Source organism: Acomys russatus, chromosome 6, assembly GCF_903995435.1.
Source record: "Acomys russatus chromosome 6, mAcoRus1.1, whole genome shotgun sequence".
In the NCBI taxonomy this organism is placed as follows: domain Eukaryota; kingdom Metazoa; phylum Chordata; class Mammalia; order Rodentia; family Muridae; genus Acomys; species Acomys russatus.
In genome coordinates, this window is record NC_067142.1 from 68,580,929 (window position 1) to 68,597,714 (window position 16,786).

General features: G+C 41.8%; 1 protein-coding gene and 1 pseudogene across 3 annotated transcripts in view; both read left to right on the plus strand.

Moving 5' to 3' along the window:
• Tagln2 (transgelin 2) overlaps window positions 1-16,786 on the plus strand; it is a 960,136-nt gene that overhangs the window by 290,464 nt on the left and 652,886 nt on the right. The window lies entirely within an intron of this gene.
• Window positions 10,122-10,917, plus strand: LOC127191144 (40S ribosomal protein SA-like; annotated as a pseudogene).

Here is a 16,786-nt window from a genome sequence, read left to right on the forward strand (position 1 = left end):
TTCCATTTTCTGGTCTTGAACATTTTTACTTATTTCCTTCATCTGTTTGATTATATTTTCCTGTATTTCTTAAGGTATTTATGTATTTCCTCTTTAAAGGCCTCTATCATCTTCATAAGATTGGATTTAAGGTTATTTTCTTGTGCTTTGGCTGTGTTAGGGTACCCAAGGCTTGTTGTTGTAGGATAGCTGGGCTCTGGTGGTGCCATATTGCCTTGGCTGTTGTTGGTTGTGTTCCCACATTGGCCTTTAACCATCTGCATATTGTGGTTATTATAGGTTTAGATACTGATTTCTGAGTTTATCTTTGTTGGATGAGTGTGTTTTGGATGTTTCCCCTCCCATAGCTTTTGTTTCCTCGTTGTCTTCTGACCTGAGTGGCCTGGGGTTCTGGTGACTAGTGAGTCTTCAGGCCCAATAGGATGTCTCCCCTGGGATTTTTGTGACCTGCTTAGCTTCTGATATTTTGCATGCTAATCATGCCTCTGGGGTCCCTGGTATCAGCATGTTCTGGGATCCCTGGTGCAGGTGGTCTCTGGGAAAGCAGGCAGAGTTGTGGGACATGAAATGGAGCACAGGATATGGGGTATGGTTTAACCACTGTTGGGTTTGCTTTCATGAGAGTTGGCAGGCAAGGGTTTGGCATGGGGAAGGGCTTATCCCCATTCAGTCTTCCCTCCACTATAGTTCCTCTCCTGTTGCTGACCTGAGGGCTGTAGGGCATGGCTGACAGGGGAGCAAGCCTGGAGCAAGAGTGAGGTTGAGGTGTGTCCAACCCCCCCCCAAATCTCATCTGGAGACAGGCAGAAGTAGGAATGCACCCTCCTTGCCCTGGGCCTGCATGCCCCGGAACACATGGCCTTACAGCCCCCATCTCTGCCACCCCTGAGGTGGTCACATAGCCAGGTGGCCAGGTTACAGGTTAAACTTCCTCTCTCCTTATTTGCCAACACCTTGCCAACCGCCCCCAATGATGTATATTCACTGGGAAAGCCTCTACCCATCCCCCAAAGGGCTAAATAGCCTTTCTTCCTGCCAAATAAAGGAGCTGGTTCAATGAAGCTGTCTCTTGAGACCTCTGTTTCTTCAGTATTCACTGCTGACAGAGATTCTGCATTGTACCTACCTGCCTTGGCCAGGCTTCTCCTTCCAGTCTAGTCTAGTGTACAATGAGCCTGGATGCCACAAGGGGAGAAGCAAACATGAGGTAGCAGGGAGCAGCTGAGTTGGGCTTCATTCAGATAAAGAGAGCATTAGCTGAGTAGCTACTTAGCTCTGGGTTAGTGTAATAGATGGTTTAAGTAACTTTGCGATGTAATGATCTGCGCTAGTGCGTCCTAGTGTAGATGTGAGTCCCAGGAAACCCTTCAGCTTCACAGCACAGAGATGGAAGGCTAACCCTCTCACTGCAGAGTAATGGGCATCGCAAATTGGTGGGCAGAGATGGAGCTACAAAATGTCTGGTCTGAGAGGCTAATATTTAGAAACAAGTGTAAGCCTCATATATGTCTAGTGTTATCAGCATAATATTGGAGTTGTTTCACTGCCTAATGAAAATACAAGTCCCCACCCCCCAAAAGAGCTTGTTCAATAATACAGAATAGAAGGTTATAAATACACCACAATGATTTTGGCTTTTGTGGTGGGAATCAAACATCTAGAGCATTAGAATGCTTGAGTTTATGATTACAAGCCTGCAGCTCTACACACTATAATGTCACATGTTGAAATTGCATTTGCCATGCACTTCAGCTGTAATAATGGAAAATAAACAATGATCAATGATGCTAGAGGAATGAATTATACTTTTAGATTCCCTACCGAAGTGATATTAGAATATTACTCTCTGATAAAGAGAAGATCAAATAATATGAAGTGAAAAGGAAAAATACTGTAGAAGAGTGCACATTAGCAACGCATTAATTATTTTTTTCTGGATTTTATAGTGTTTGTGCTGTCAGGTTTTGTTGTAATACATTGAGATTTATTTTCTTGTTCTAAATAAGTAGTCATCAAAATACTTATTATTGTATCCTTTATTTTCTACGATTTTTTTTTTAAAGGAGGAGACTCCTAAATTATATAAGTTTTCAAGTACTAAAGCTGGATCTATCTTTGAATGCTACTTACACTCAGTGCATTGTTCAGCCTTGATATGAGGACTTGCCTTATCTTAATGTATCTTGTTTTGTCCTATTGGTTGTTGATATGAGGACTTGCCTTATCTTAATGTATCTTGTTTTGCCCTGTTTGGTTAGTGTCTCTTGGAGGCCTGCTCTTTTCTGAAGGGAAACAGAAGGGGAGTGGATCTAGGGGAGAAAGGGGCCTGGGAACTGGGAGGTGTGGAGGGAAAAGAAACTGTGGTTGGCGTGTATTGTATGAGAGAAGAATCTAATATATATTCAGAACAACTCAGAATATGAGGAAGTAATAAAATCAGAAAACTTTACAATAACAAAGTGGGACCATGCGCTATAGCCAATCACTGTAGCTGTTGATCTGACTCTTTGAAAAGTGAAGATTGAAGGACAGTGTTCAGGAGAGAGAGAGAGAGAGAGAGAGAGAGAGAGAGAGAGAGAGAGAGAGAGAGAGAGAGAGAGAGAGCACCCTTCCCTCAATCCTCACGGCAGCTTGTTTCCTGCAAAGTCAGAGATATACATGAGAAAACACAAAGATGCTTTTGTGCTTATTTGTCAAAGTCAAAATCAGGACAAATAAATTATAAAATGTGTACAGTGTAACTGGACATCTAGAAACATGTCCAGAAATGGTGTTTGTTAGCATGTAAGGCTGCCCCGGTATCTTGAGTGTCACAGTGTGGTCAGTTGCTTATTGTTTTCACAAATAGTTCCCTCCTACTCTCTATTAAGATAAACAGCTCCTAACACACACACACACACACACACACACACACACACACACACACACACACACACCCGCACATGCACACGCACACACGCATATACTCTTCTCAAGGCTTTTTGCAGATACTTGTTCATTACTCTGTGTTTTGTTGTCATTGTTGTTGCTCTTTTGTGTCTCTATGTATATTTGTGTTTATGTATAGATGCAGGTGTGTGTGTGTGTGTGTGTGTGTCTATGCCCGTGCACATCTGGAGGTCAGAGGTCCATGTTCAGTGTCTTCTTTCCTTACTTTTTGAGAGAATCTCTTACTGAACCTGGAGCTCCCTGATTCATTTATCAATCTACCCACCAAGTTCCAGGGACCTTTGTGTTTTCCCCTCTTAGCAGGGCGTTTTGGTGTTGTTCAGCAGCCTGCAACAGCTTGGCTTCCATGTCCTATGGGCTGGTCCAGGCACTGTTTGCTTCCGGAGGGAACAGATGTATCTCAAGATCAAAGGTTCCATTTCTAGATCAGGAGTGTCTTAGAGTGCTCAGGGCATAGCCCCGTGTCCTAGTCCAGGTTCCTGACCTCACTGGGGTAGGTGGAAATTGAGTTTTACACTGGGTGTTACAGTTTGCTCTTTTAGAATGACATTGCTGGTATCAGATGGCAGGGGGACCTTGGGTGTTCCAAAGGCCTGTGGTGATACCAAAGTGGTTACAGCCTTTCAGTAAGATGCTTGCTAAGCATGACAGAGGACACAGGTGTATGCCCAAAATTGGCCAGAAGGCCGGTCTGGTGAGACGCAGGCCCAGAAGGCCGGAAGGCCTGGCAGGTGCTCCACCAGCAGTCAGCACTAGCTAGTGGTCTTCAGCGACTGCCAAGGCAGCTCTGTCTTCACTGACTGACACCAGCAGTCAAGCCCAGGGCATCCAGCAGCAGTTCTCCCCGAGAATAAATGGCGACAGTCTTGGTGGAGGAATGGTGCAAGCAAGCCAACCGTTATTTTCATGAATGAAGGATTTATATTTCCCTGGGCAGAAGGGAGGAGTGCTACAGGTACTGGGACACTTGATTTAGATGCAGTGGTACAGTATCTCATTTACATGCAGTAGCATGGAGGTCCTAGCACAATCCTTTGGGTGGAGGAAGAACTGCCAGGTACAATTAAAGACCTCTTTAGCATAGGGTGGGGTAGTTTCCAGGAACCCCCAGGTGCTTGCTGAACAGGTCCTATCAGGGACTGTAATTTTCCCTGAGGGTGATATGATGCTCCTTAGGGGACCTGGGGGTACCCAGATAAGGCGGAGAGTGAACCCCGATGAGAAAGGGAGTCTGTTGTAATAGATCAAGCTTAGTTGGCTATCTGGAAATGCCAGACTTTGACCTTAAAAATCAGGCTTCCACACTTTGGAGCATAGCTTTTATATGGATGCTGGAGGTCAAACACAAGTCCTTGTGCTTGCAAAACAAGTGCTTACCAATGAGGCATTTCACAGTCTGGCTTCATTGTTTATTTGTGTGTTTTTATTTATTTTAATTGTTTGTATGTATTTTAATTTTTTTTTTTTTTAGACAGAGTCCCACTCTGTACCCTAGGCTGGCCCCACAATCTGGCAGGTGATCCTCCTGCCTCAGTGTTCTGACTGCTGAGATTTTAGGCTTGAGCCTCTATGGATGGCTATGACTGTTTCCCCCTTTTCTTCCCTAAATCTCCCTTATAACTTCCTTTATCCATTAGAAACAAACTGGCAACTTTGCAGTGTAACCACAGTTCTGAAAGATTAGGATTCACAATTTACCTATTAAAATGCAAATGCTCTGGGCTTGCCCAAGACCTCTTGTCTTATCTGCTGACAGACTAAAGGGTTTCCTGTAAGAGAAGGCTGCTTCCGCGTTATTCTATAAGCTAGCATTAAATAACTCCAGCACACACTACATTTGGGCAGTTAGCTGCCTGCAAAATAGGAATTTCTGTCTGGAACCACACCTGGGAATGACCTCTGACTCCTGCCCTGTCCCTGCAGGCCTGAGCTACATGTCTAGAGTAAGGACAGTGCTCCTAAGTGTTACTGCAGTCATCACCATGAGCTCAAAGTGCTAATGCTATGTCAATAAAATATCATGTGCTGCGAATATATTTGGCAACCATCCTCTATTCAAATTTTGTTTCTGGGCAAACTTTCCCTCAATTCTGTGTTCTCTAACAGTAAAAACTCCATACAAAGCCCTCAACTTAGTAGAAATGGCTACCTACTGTGAATAGATGCAATATCTACCATGCTCTAGGCTAGGCACTTCGATATGTTAACACCTACAAGTGCCCTCAAGGCAGATCCATAGATCTGCATTTTACAAGGGAGGCATCAGAAGCCTAAGGCAATTTTGGTACCTCTAGAAAGCCACATAGTGAATAAGGGTCTGTGTTGAGAAATCCAGCTTGAGAGACTGTTCACATCCTAGCCTTCTGATGCCTTTGTAATATGTACAGATGATCTTTTTTAAAAAAAAATAAACAAGCTAATATAATATTTTAGCATTTTAATAATCTTTTTCTATCACTGCATCCCTTGTGCATCTTCCTCAGCAGGCTTATAAGCAGTCTGCCCGACCTGAGTATTCTGTGCATAGTCACTCAACATCTGCATCTACATGAAGACAGGAAGGCAAGTCTGACTCCCATTGGGTCTCTTGGCTAGAAATGATGTTTATAGGCAAAGCTTATAGTCAGCAAGCTTTAGAACTCCTCATGGGTCAGACTCTAACTTTAGCTCTAAGATGCCACTAGATGCCTCGTCTGCAAAGTGAGTGGCTGATTGCATATTCCAAGGACAAGTAGCCTAAAAAATCACACACGCCCATCCCTGTGCTATGACAGAGTCTGGTGTAAAGCACATTATACTCAGTTGCTGGTCCAGCCCCGAGAAAATTTAGGGTGCCTATGAATATTTTTATTTTCTTGTGTATTTTACAGATTAGGGAGTACCCAAGACTTCTAACACTACTTAGAAAAAATTTCTTCAGTATATTGAGTTTTCATCTGCACTCAGAAAATAACCACGCTACCTGATGCTTTAACCATGTTGCTTCCACTAACAAAATGGAACAAAACCAGCTCTTAGATCTGGTAGGACTTGCACATAAACAGCCCATATCAGCCTTAATTCTACCAAGTTTTAATATCCAATTATGGTTACCTCTGGGTTTGAGTGATAGTTTAAACATCAGGTGTTAGATATGTATTTACAGCTAGTGTCCATTTAAATATTTTTCTGTGAAAAATTATACTTGTTTATTCCTAGTTAGAGAAAAAATATTCTTTAAAACTGGAAGGGAGGGGCTAGAAAGATGGCTCAGTGATTAAGAGCACTGGTTGCAATTGCAGATTACTGGAGCTTGGTTCTCAGTACCCACACAAGGCAGATTATAACACCTTGGAACTCCTGTTTTAGGGGTATTATGTTTCTTCTGGATTTTATAATCAGCCCCCACCACCCTCCATGAATAAATCTTAAAAAAAAAAGAGAGAGAGCTCTTCAGAATGAATACAGCTAACATGCCAGCAGTGACAAAACTGGGTGGCTGTGGATTGAGAAATCCTCCCTTGCAATGAGGAAAGCAATGTGTAAAACAAGAAATGGATGGGCTAGGTCCATGGCTTCTTGTTTGTGGCTGGGTAGCTCTGGCGGGTCGAAGGAGCTTTTGAGTGGGACCTAGAAATCCACAGGTCCCAGTGTGCTGCCTGAGTAACGATGCTTCACTTTGTCCGTCTACCTGGCTACCAATATGTACTCGCCTGGCAAATTGCCTTGGTTAGACTCTAAGTCTTTAGTTGGCAACTGAAAATGCTTCAAACACTACCTAAGCTCTCTATGACGTACGTGCCTCATTATTAACCACATGGAGTTGGTAGGAGGAGCAAAAGTGTCAGGACATGTTACACACTTAGCTTCTCACCTGATCATAAGAGAGAGAGAGAGAGAGAGAGAGAGAGAGAGAGAGAGAGAGAGAGAGAGAGAGAGAGAAAGAAAGAGAGTGTTTGTGTGTGTGTGTGAGAGAGTATGAGTGTGTGTGTGAGAGAGAGTGTGTGTGTGTGTGTGCGTGCGTGCGTGTGTGTGTGTGTGTGTGTGTGTGTGAGAGAGAGAGAGAGAGAGAGAGAGAGAGAGAGAGAGAGAGAGAGAGAGAGAGAGAGGAGAGATATGTGTATCACCATGAGGAGACAGGCACACTGCCTTTTCAACATTTCATATCAAATATTATATGGATCTTGATTTTATAGAACATATAGAATAAACCAGTGTATTGACCCTCCTGTTTCCTGATTTTGGAAGGAGCAGGCTGTGAATAGGCTAAGCCCTGATGCTTCCCTTTCAGACATATTACAGGATAATAAAGTTCCGGTTAAAAGCTCTTCATTCTAAATCCAACCTCAAGGACACCTCACAGAACAAAAATCCCATCGCTTATGCACGGCCATTAGAGTTTTATGTCTCCATGCCACAAAATGAAATACAGATTAAATGTTCTGGGAACTTGCAACAGGTCTGGTTCTGGCCAGAGTAATGTTATTTCCTATTAAGTACAAATGTGTCCAGATTCAAAATACACAGAACCTATGTGTGTGAGTGTGTGTGTACATGCATGTGTGTATCTGTGTGACAAGCTATGTGTGTGAGTGTGTGTATATGCATGTGTGTATCTGTGTGTATATTACTCCACTATTTATCATCACAAAAAATTCAAGGCAGAGAAAGGTTTTGTTTGTTGTTTGTTTGGTGTCCTGAGCCTATTGATTCCTTATCAGAATAGTATTTTCAAATGCATGCTCAAAATAATAATAATAATCACAGAAGAATCAAATTAATTTAAAATATAATTTTCATGAGATCCAAAATGTTCCTGTGCCTCAAAGTATACATGTTCTTGATGTAGACAAACTGAGTCCAAGAAGCTAGAAACTACTCCATCCAGGAATGGGTAGAAAATATTAAGGGCATTATTTATATAAGGTTAAGAATGTGCATGATTTTAATCCTAGCACTTGGGAGGCAGAAGCAGGCAGAGCACTGTGAGTTTGAGGCCAGCCTGGTCTACAAAGCAAGTTCAGGACAGCCAAGGCTACACAGAGAAACCCTGTCTCAAAAAACAAAAAACAAATAAAAAAGAATGTATAGAATGTGAACAGTATCAATTGAAGCTCTTACTCTTATCCTTTTCCTTTGTTTAGTTTACCAATTTTCTTTGGTAATTATAGTATAGTTTGTTCTTTCTGGCAGTCATGTTGCAACTTGTTTACTTTTTATTTTTATTTTTTTAGGGCTGACAGAGTGACCTAGCTTGTTTTTAAGTTTTAATGAATTTCTTTGCTTGAACTTATTAAAAAGTTGTTGTTGCTGCTTCTAATGCACCTTCATCTCAGTGTTGGGCACTTAGGTGTAAGCTCTGGGTGGTGACGCAGACAAATATGATTTCACTAGCAAACCCATCCTCATCCTCTTCAGACTAAGCAAGCACCTCTCTGCGCGCTCCTGCTCCCACGTAAGTAGGAGCTGCGTGGATGTGTGTAGACTTTAGGGAAAGCTCTTGTAGAGGCCATTTGAGCCACAGTAAAATGGCAGCAATTCAGGCAATTTTATTGGATGGCTTCTTATCTTAGGAAAAGAGAAACATCAAATCCTTCAATAAATTCTCAGCAGTGTGTAAAGTGTAATCTGTTTTTGTTTCTTCCAGGATTGAGGAATTCAAACATTACCCTTCCAGCACCTCAAGCAAAGCCTCATCTTCATTCTTCCTCATGTCTCTCCCCACTGAGCTTCTGTGTTCTGTTACTTTCCGATTCTGTTCTTTGCTCAGTATTCCAGAGAGGACTCAGATTGTTCAAAATGCACTGCCATGAGATAGCAGTCATTGATCTTATACAGGTTTCCTATTGCTGCAACCCAGCTCATATTAAATTTATATTAAATTATCTAACAACTGAAGCTAATAAAAAGAAGAATGTATTAAACATTTTTCTTATGCTAGATGCTGTGCAATAAAAGTTACATATTAGTTTCAAAATTAAATAATAATAATAATAATAATAATAATAATAATAATAATAATAATAATAATACCTAATGAATTAGTCATAGGGGCCATGACAAAAAGAGAACTGGGGTGTGCATTTAAAGGAGAAATGCTCATGTTCAATGATTATAAAAATTGAACATTGACCAAAGCTGGGAAGTATTAAAAATTAAGATTCCTTGTTCCCTTAAGTGAACCTTCACATCTACCTTCCTGTGCTGTGAGCCTCATCAGGACCCAGGGGAGTCAGAGGCCCTGAGACTACCTGCAAAGGGCCAATTAGACTGTGGATCACAGTGACTCAGAGGGCGAGTCACAGACTGAGCCAGTGAGCGGATTAAGTAGGAGTGGGCTGGCAACTGAGAGCAACCTCAAAGCATTTCACTTACAGTTCTTCATGGGATGTTCTTTAATAGAGCATTATTGTGACTATGAGACTGATTTCACGGTTATATTTGTACATGTTTAAAGCCCAAGTTGGTCATTTAATAGGTGGCATCAAAACTCAGATTGCTTAATCTTTCGAAGATCTATACTCCTATCAATAAAATGTTGATTGTAATAAAATCTGATTAAATTAGACAGAAATCTCTAGCTCATAATATTTTTTTTTGTGTACAGTATCAGTTATATTAAACACTGTGCCTGGCACTTATCAAGGGATTCAGTATTTGTCTCATTCTACAGTCCTCTACACCCTGTATGTCTAAGTCTCAAATCAAATGCTTGTGCCCTGAATGGCACCTTAAGGAATCCCTGTGGCTCTGCTTACACCCATGATCCTCATCCACCAGATTCTAGGTGCACAGCTGAAGGTGCAATGGGAGCAAATGCGTGACTATAGAATTGTCAAATTTGGCACAACCCTATTACTATCTCTGGAGAAAGCCAAGCCCAGGCATAGCTGATGATAACCAGATACGATGCAGAAGACATTTCCTTCTCCTTTGTGGTTTCAAGCCTGTTTTTGAAGCCATAACTCTCTGGCGCAGTTAGCACCTGAAGGCGAGACACAATGGCTACTGCCGCTGGAGGGTCTGCCCAACTGTGGCCAGCGCTGCTGATCATCTGTAAGTACAGGATCATGCTACTCTCCACCACGAGGGACCAAAGTGCATCTAGAGAACCTTTCCGTGCTGCCCAGGGATGGGTCCATACGGCGGCATTGTTCTTGATTCCCATTGTAATTTAAAGGGAAACTCACACAATGTCCGGAGCCCTTGATGTCCTTGCTGCAGGAACCCACTTAGGTGGGACCAACCTTGACTTTCATATGGAGCAATACATCTACAAAAGGCAGAGTGATGGTATCTACACCATAAACCTGGAGAGGACCTGGGAGAAGCTGTTGCTTGCAGTTCGGGCTGTTGTTGCCATTGAGAGCCCCGCTGACGTCAGTGTCATCTCCTCCAGGAACACCGACCAGCGAGCTGTGCCGAAGTTTGCTGCTGCCACTGGAACCACTCCCGTTGCTGGCCGTTTCATACCTGAGACCTTCACCAACCAGATCCAAGCAGCTTTCAGGGAGCCACGGCTTCTAGTTGTGACTGACCCCAGGGCTGACCAGCAGCCCCTCACTGAGGCCCCTTTCGTCAACCTGCCCACCGTTGCTCTGTGTAACACGGATTCTCCTCTACGCTATGTGGACATTGTCATCCCAGACAACAACAAGGGAGCTCACTCAGTGGGTCTGAGGTGATGGATACTGGCCTGGGAAGTACTCCACATGCGTGGCACTATCTCCCGTGAGCACCCAATGGGAGGTCATGCCTGATCTTTACTTCTACAGAGACCCAGCGGAGATTGAGAAGGAGGAACAGGCTGCGGCTGAGAAGACCGTAACCAAGGAGGAATTCCAGGGCGAATGGACTGTGCCAGCTCCTGAGTTCACCGCTGCTCAGCCAGAGGTGGCAGACTGGTCTGAGGGTGTGCAGGTGCCCTCCGTACCCATCCAGCAGTTCCCTACTGAGGACTGGAGTGCCCAGCCAACCGCTGAGGACTGAGTGGGTTGGAGCCACCACTGAGCTGCTCCGCAGGCACCTGAGTAAAGAGGGAAACCGAAGGAAAATAAAGTCCCTACAAGTTGGAAAAAAAAAATGCATCTAGAGAGCATCAGGGTGGGGACATGGAGGGTTTTTTGGTGACTTTGCAGCACATATGCAACCCATGGGGCATTTCCCAGGCTCTCTGTAGTATAAAGGAACAGAGGAAACTGGGCTGAGCACCACCCCGGTGGAAACCCAGGATCTTTTCAATCCTCTGGCATCTCCTAGAGTACAAGACAGAAACAACAGAGGAGGATAAAGGAAAGAGTGTAGCTCCTTCTCCCTATCGCTCATTAAAACTTCATGGATGTGGGTCTCATTCCCACACCGATCCTAGTCTTCTGGTGTCTGGGAAAACTGAAGACAGATGCTAACTTGCCGTTTATTGATTTTGCAGCTCTGGCTCTCATGCTAAGAGGCGAGTCCCCTTTCCTTGTCCCTCCAGTGTGTCTGAGCATTGCTCACCACTTGCGGGGGCTGTATCCCACCATGTTTGTTTCCTTGTGGCTGTGAATCATCCTCACCCTAGACAGCCTGCTTCCCCGCTGTACCTTATCTATTCCTTCTTTTGCCTTGTTCAAAAGTTTCCTAGATGCCACTTTCGCCCCTTTCAAGCAATCTCTTCTTTCGCTTCAGTCAATAGCCAGGTCTTACGCTGATGTGTCTCAGCCTCTCTTCCAGGCCATCCACATGCATTCTTCCAGCTTTCCTATTACTGTCTTTACTGCTTTTTTATAATTGAGACTCCAGTTTATCAGATGACATCACTTTGTGGAGGTTGCGCGGCTGATAAAGACTGGATTCTATCTTACTTCCCTGATGTCTGAAGACAGGTCCTTGACTATATCACCATTTGTCACCACCATTTAGCCATTTCTTTAGCTTCTGTTTAAGTTTTCACTGCATCTCCTTGCCCTTGGAAACCATCGAAGACTGACTCTTTGGTGCTTCTCATGACCTTCTAAAATTTCAAATATTCTTCACTCTATATATTCATAATTAATTAGTTATAATAATTTAGACCTAATGTTTTATTAAATCTATTACATATTTTTTATTTTCATTATTACAATTTATTCACAGACATTGTATAATAAAATGTACCAATCCTTGCTGTAGACTGAAATGACCGACAGCTGTTCCTGACAAGTCTTAATAAAGCCAAGATTTTGACATTTATCCATTACGCCTGCATTAAGCTGTTTAATAATTACTAAACATAATATACCAGCTATTATGACAAACAATGATTGAGTGTGACAAATACTATCTCTATCTACAAAGTGATTGTAATTTTTAAATCTAGTTACTGAAACTGAATTTAAGTAGATTATCCCATCACATTATAAATTAGTTTGCGTGTTTCTAAACTTCTTGTGTTTGTGTGCTACCTTTGTGTCTAGCTTGGTTGCTCCCTGAGGTGACAACACTGCTTAATTCATTCATCAGGACAGAGTCTTGTCACCAGCATGACCACTGAAGATGGGCCATTGATTGACTATTGACATGTTTGTACTTTTGAGACTGGATAATTTTCAATGTCTTAAAATTTTCTTTATCTTCACAATTTTACTTTCTTTGACCCACTCAGAAATCTGTAGAGTCCTTGAACCCACTATGAATTAGAATATTTACAGGGGAGAACATGACCCTTGCATTCTGTGGGAACAATGCCCTTCAAAACTACTCTGCTACGTGGATCCACAATGGCACCGACTCTAAGGTGAAAACTTCCTATTCAGACATTGTGGGTGCCACCATTCAAGATAGAGGAAAATACATAGGCCAGAACCAAGAATTTTACAAGAGTAATCCTATTTACCTAGAAGGGACGGCAGGTAAATTTGACAGATACGGGAAGCCATACCTCTAATTTGAGGGGTAGTATACCGGAAGCTGGGTAGAGTGTCAGTTATTTTAAGAGCAGGAGCACCAGGGATTAGACTCAGGACATCAGTGTCTACTTCTGCACTCCTTACTTCCTCTTTCAATAGTGTATTCAGTCATAAATATTATTCACCTGCCCTGATTTTTCATCTGTTTTACCTAAATGTAGATATGTATTCTGGCTCAAATGGCATGATAGGTATATGGACACTGCAAAAAGCTGCATCCCTATGTACTTGGGTCGTAAGGTTTGAGTATAGATTTGCTCTGAACAATCTGTGTTCCATGAAAGATACCTGTGTACATTCCTCGTTTCCTTTACTGTTACTAAGAAGAATTCTAACGTTTATTTCATCTTTATTACTCTTTTAGTGTCAAAACTTAATACAGTAGATTTAAATGTCAATAAATGTTGAATAAAGAAACTTTTTTGAATGAATAAGGTGAACATTATATTTTTCTCTTGAGTGAAAGAAAGTGTTTTAAAGTCTATAATCCAATTCCAAACACAAACTAAACAGTGAAAAAATAGTTATTTATTTCATAGTAAGTATATTGAGAGGGGTCCTTAAAGAGTTTTCCTTAAATACAATGTGCTAGCCCAAGTTAGTCATATTCTCATTCAAAATTATTCATTTATGAATTTTTACATTTTTACAGATGACATTAGCTGTAGAACATGATTTTCATATCTTGCTGAGTCATTATTGACAAACATTCATTGAATATTGGCCTTCTGCTAAAAACTGTGTTAAGCATGCAAAATACAAAATCAGATGCAGCCCTGACTACCTGCGATACAGATCCATATAAAAAAGAGGACATCAAGTAGAAATTAAATAAATAGTTAAAATTGACGTATCTATTTTAAGGAAGCTTTCTGACCAATTACAATTAACAACAGGGTTAAGAAGTGTCTGTGAAGAAAGAGAGGACAAAAATAAACCCCCTAGAGCTAAAACTCCACAGGAAGTGTATGTCTGTCTGCTTTTGCTTAACCAGACCCAGGTATACCAGATCTTAAAGTGGATTCTGTGTTTCAGGCCTTCTGTCTATGTGCTTGGCTCAGGCAGGGAGGAGGGGGTGGGGTAGGAATGGCTTCTGGGACTTTATAGCTCCAGACTGGCTTTTCTGGGGGAGAAAGGATTCATAGGTATAGAAGTCATGTTATTCATATTATTTTTGCCTTTGTTCTTTAATTGATCTTATGAACCAAGAAATATAGATTAGTGATCATCCATGGATGATCCCTTCTTATCTGTCTAGGTATCTGTCTAGGTATCTGTCTGCCCCTTTCTCCCCGCAACCCTTCTTTGGTTTTTCCATCTATTGTTAAATAAGTAATCCTAATGTCATGAATGCTCTCCAGTCTGGGTGATTCTTCAGGCCTCTGCAGATGTGGTGACAGAAAAAGGGGTCCTTCCTCATTAGGTGATCTACTCCAAGAATGGCGTTGCTCTCAAGTACTATTATGGTGGCCCCAACATTTTCATTAGAAATGCCACATTTGATAGCAGTGGCACCCATCACTGTTAGCGCAGTCTTTGGCTATACTTTTACTCTGATAAACTCAGAGTTACTGTAATACTCAGTGAGTTGATAAAGAAATACACAGTCATTAGCAGAGGAAGGGAGAGTGTACATATGAGGCAGCTTTTGAAATTAGTATAGATTGCCTGGAAAGGCTAGTGGACTTGCAGCAAGGAGACCTAGGACATGCCTCCACAGCAGAGCCCTTATTTGCCAAGTGCAGATGGTAATAGCTACTCACAAAATAAAGTTTTATCAGAAACAATGAGATAATTTTGTCAGATGGCTTTATAAACTGTCGAGTCCTGTCTTGACATGAAAGATTACACTTAGCACATTGATCTCAAAGCTATCTATGGCTCCTAAGAAGAGTATTTATTTATATTTATTTCATTGGAAGTAGTTTGAGAAGCTGAAGGAAGCAAGGGTGCAACGAGCTTGAAGAATCTGTATTAGCTGAGGATGGGGTCAGGGGGAAGTAATCAACCCATCAGCGAGCTGTGTACACAGGTTCTGAAGGATGAGAGTGTGCACACTGAAGACAGGCAGGTAGGCTGCTCCTATGGATCATAAGAAAAGCTGCTCTTACCACTTCATGCAAGAAGGTTGAAATGTTTGCCTTTGAAAGGAGGAAGTTTTGTTTTTTTATCTTGGCATTCTCCTAATTATCCATAAAAGAGCAAGAAGCCAAATCTCAGTGTTAAGCTCTGTTGGTGTTTGCGAATTTGAAACTAAAATGCTAATTATCTTTGTTCCACACTGTGTCCTTTCTATGTCCAAATAGTCAGTGGACAGCATCCTGTTTCATGTGCTTCCCTGGCTAGAGGAACCGTTAGACAGGGGCTGTTGGGAACCACTTATCCCTCTGCGGTGTTCTAGAAAGCACAGACTGTGGAACTCAATATATTGGGTGCTCTCTCTGTTCCTGGATACCTCATCATGCTAACGATGGACAGTGATGCTTGTGTCCCTCTTAAGGAAGATAGATCTCTGAGCTCCACTTTCAATTTGTAATCTGAATTGTATACTTATATCTACATTCCGTGCCAGCTCAGAAAACAAGCATTGTTCGTTACAATTAATTGTCTCATTTTTGGTGGTGATTCTGTTTGCTGTGGATCCAGGATTACTGCTCTTCACGCAGGAACAGTTCAGATCAGCCTTGAAGATTCAGAAGATGGGAAAACCACAAAAAACCTCGAAACCTAACACCTAACCTAGGCACATAAAGGGACTGATGGCATTGCTCTAGACACATTCTTTTTTTTAAAATAATATTTGTATTTTTTACATATGCATTCATATTATTATACATGTATAAAATAAACAACATACAGCAAGAAGAACCACGAAGCAAACTGGAATTATATTAATGTTACATTCATAGTGTTTTGCCTATTTGTATTTGGCAACCTTGTAGAAAACATTTTCCTATCTTGGTGAGTCTAAAGTTCTGAATGTAAAGCAAAATCTACCATATCTTGGCAAGACACATTCTTAATTTCCCACAGTATCCTCAATAACCTCTCAACTGTCCAAGGGCACTCATGTTATACACAGAAAAGTCTGTGCCCAGGATTGACATAAATGCCTTGTTAAACCAACTGCAGTTAGTTAAGTGACAGCTTACAGCAAATGCTCAGTAAACACTGGTTTAATAAGTAGAGTTGATTCTTTGTAGTATTTGTTGAAGAGAAGCCCAGTCTGAATAAAGTAAGTGGAATCATGTGGGATGGTGGAACGGCACCTTTAGAGGCTTATTCATTTGTTTGTTTCCTTCTAGAAGAAAGACCCATGAGGGCATAAACTCAAAATGTCCCCCCGCCCTTTTTTTTTTGCCATTATAAGCAGGAGGTAGCACAGAAGACCTGGCAGAATGTTGGTGAGATGGTAACATGCTGTGTTCTCCCATCCATTGCTATAAGATTTTGATTCTTAACAAAAATTCCAAAGCATAGAGAAAAGGTTCAGACTGGGACTATCATGTGGTCAGTCCCCCCCTCTTGGATCGCCCGAACTCATAGCTGCAACTTGTACTCTAGCTCCGCGGTGTAATTCGACCAAAGGTTTTTCAGAAACACAGTAAATAAAAGAATACTGTTTACAGTCTAGAACCAAATAAGTTATCAGGCAAAGGAAATCATCATTCACTGAAGTACCAGGTCGGCCTCCCGGTGTGAATGGGTTTTTCTTCCCAGCAAAGACTCCCACTATTAGGGCTAAACTACACAGTGTAAGACCTGGATCCCAACCTTTATTCTTTTACTTTCTAGGCGTGTGATTTGGGAAAAATCTGTGTATATATTCCTGCGTCAAGTGCTTCATTTCTAAAATAGGAGTGAGGATAGGCATTGTGTTTAGCTCAGCTCCTGTGCCGTGCCCATGCGGACAATGAATTGAGGCTTAAAAC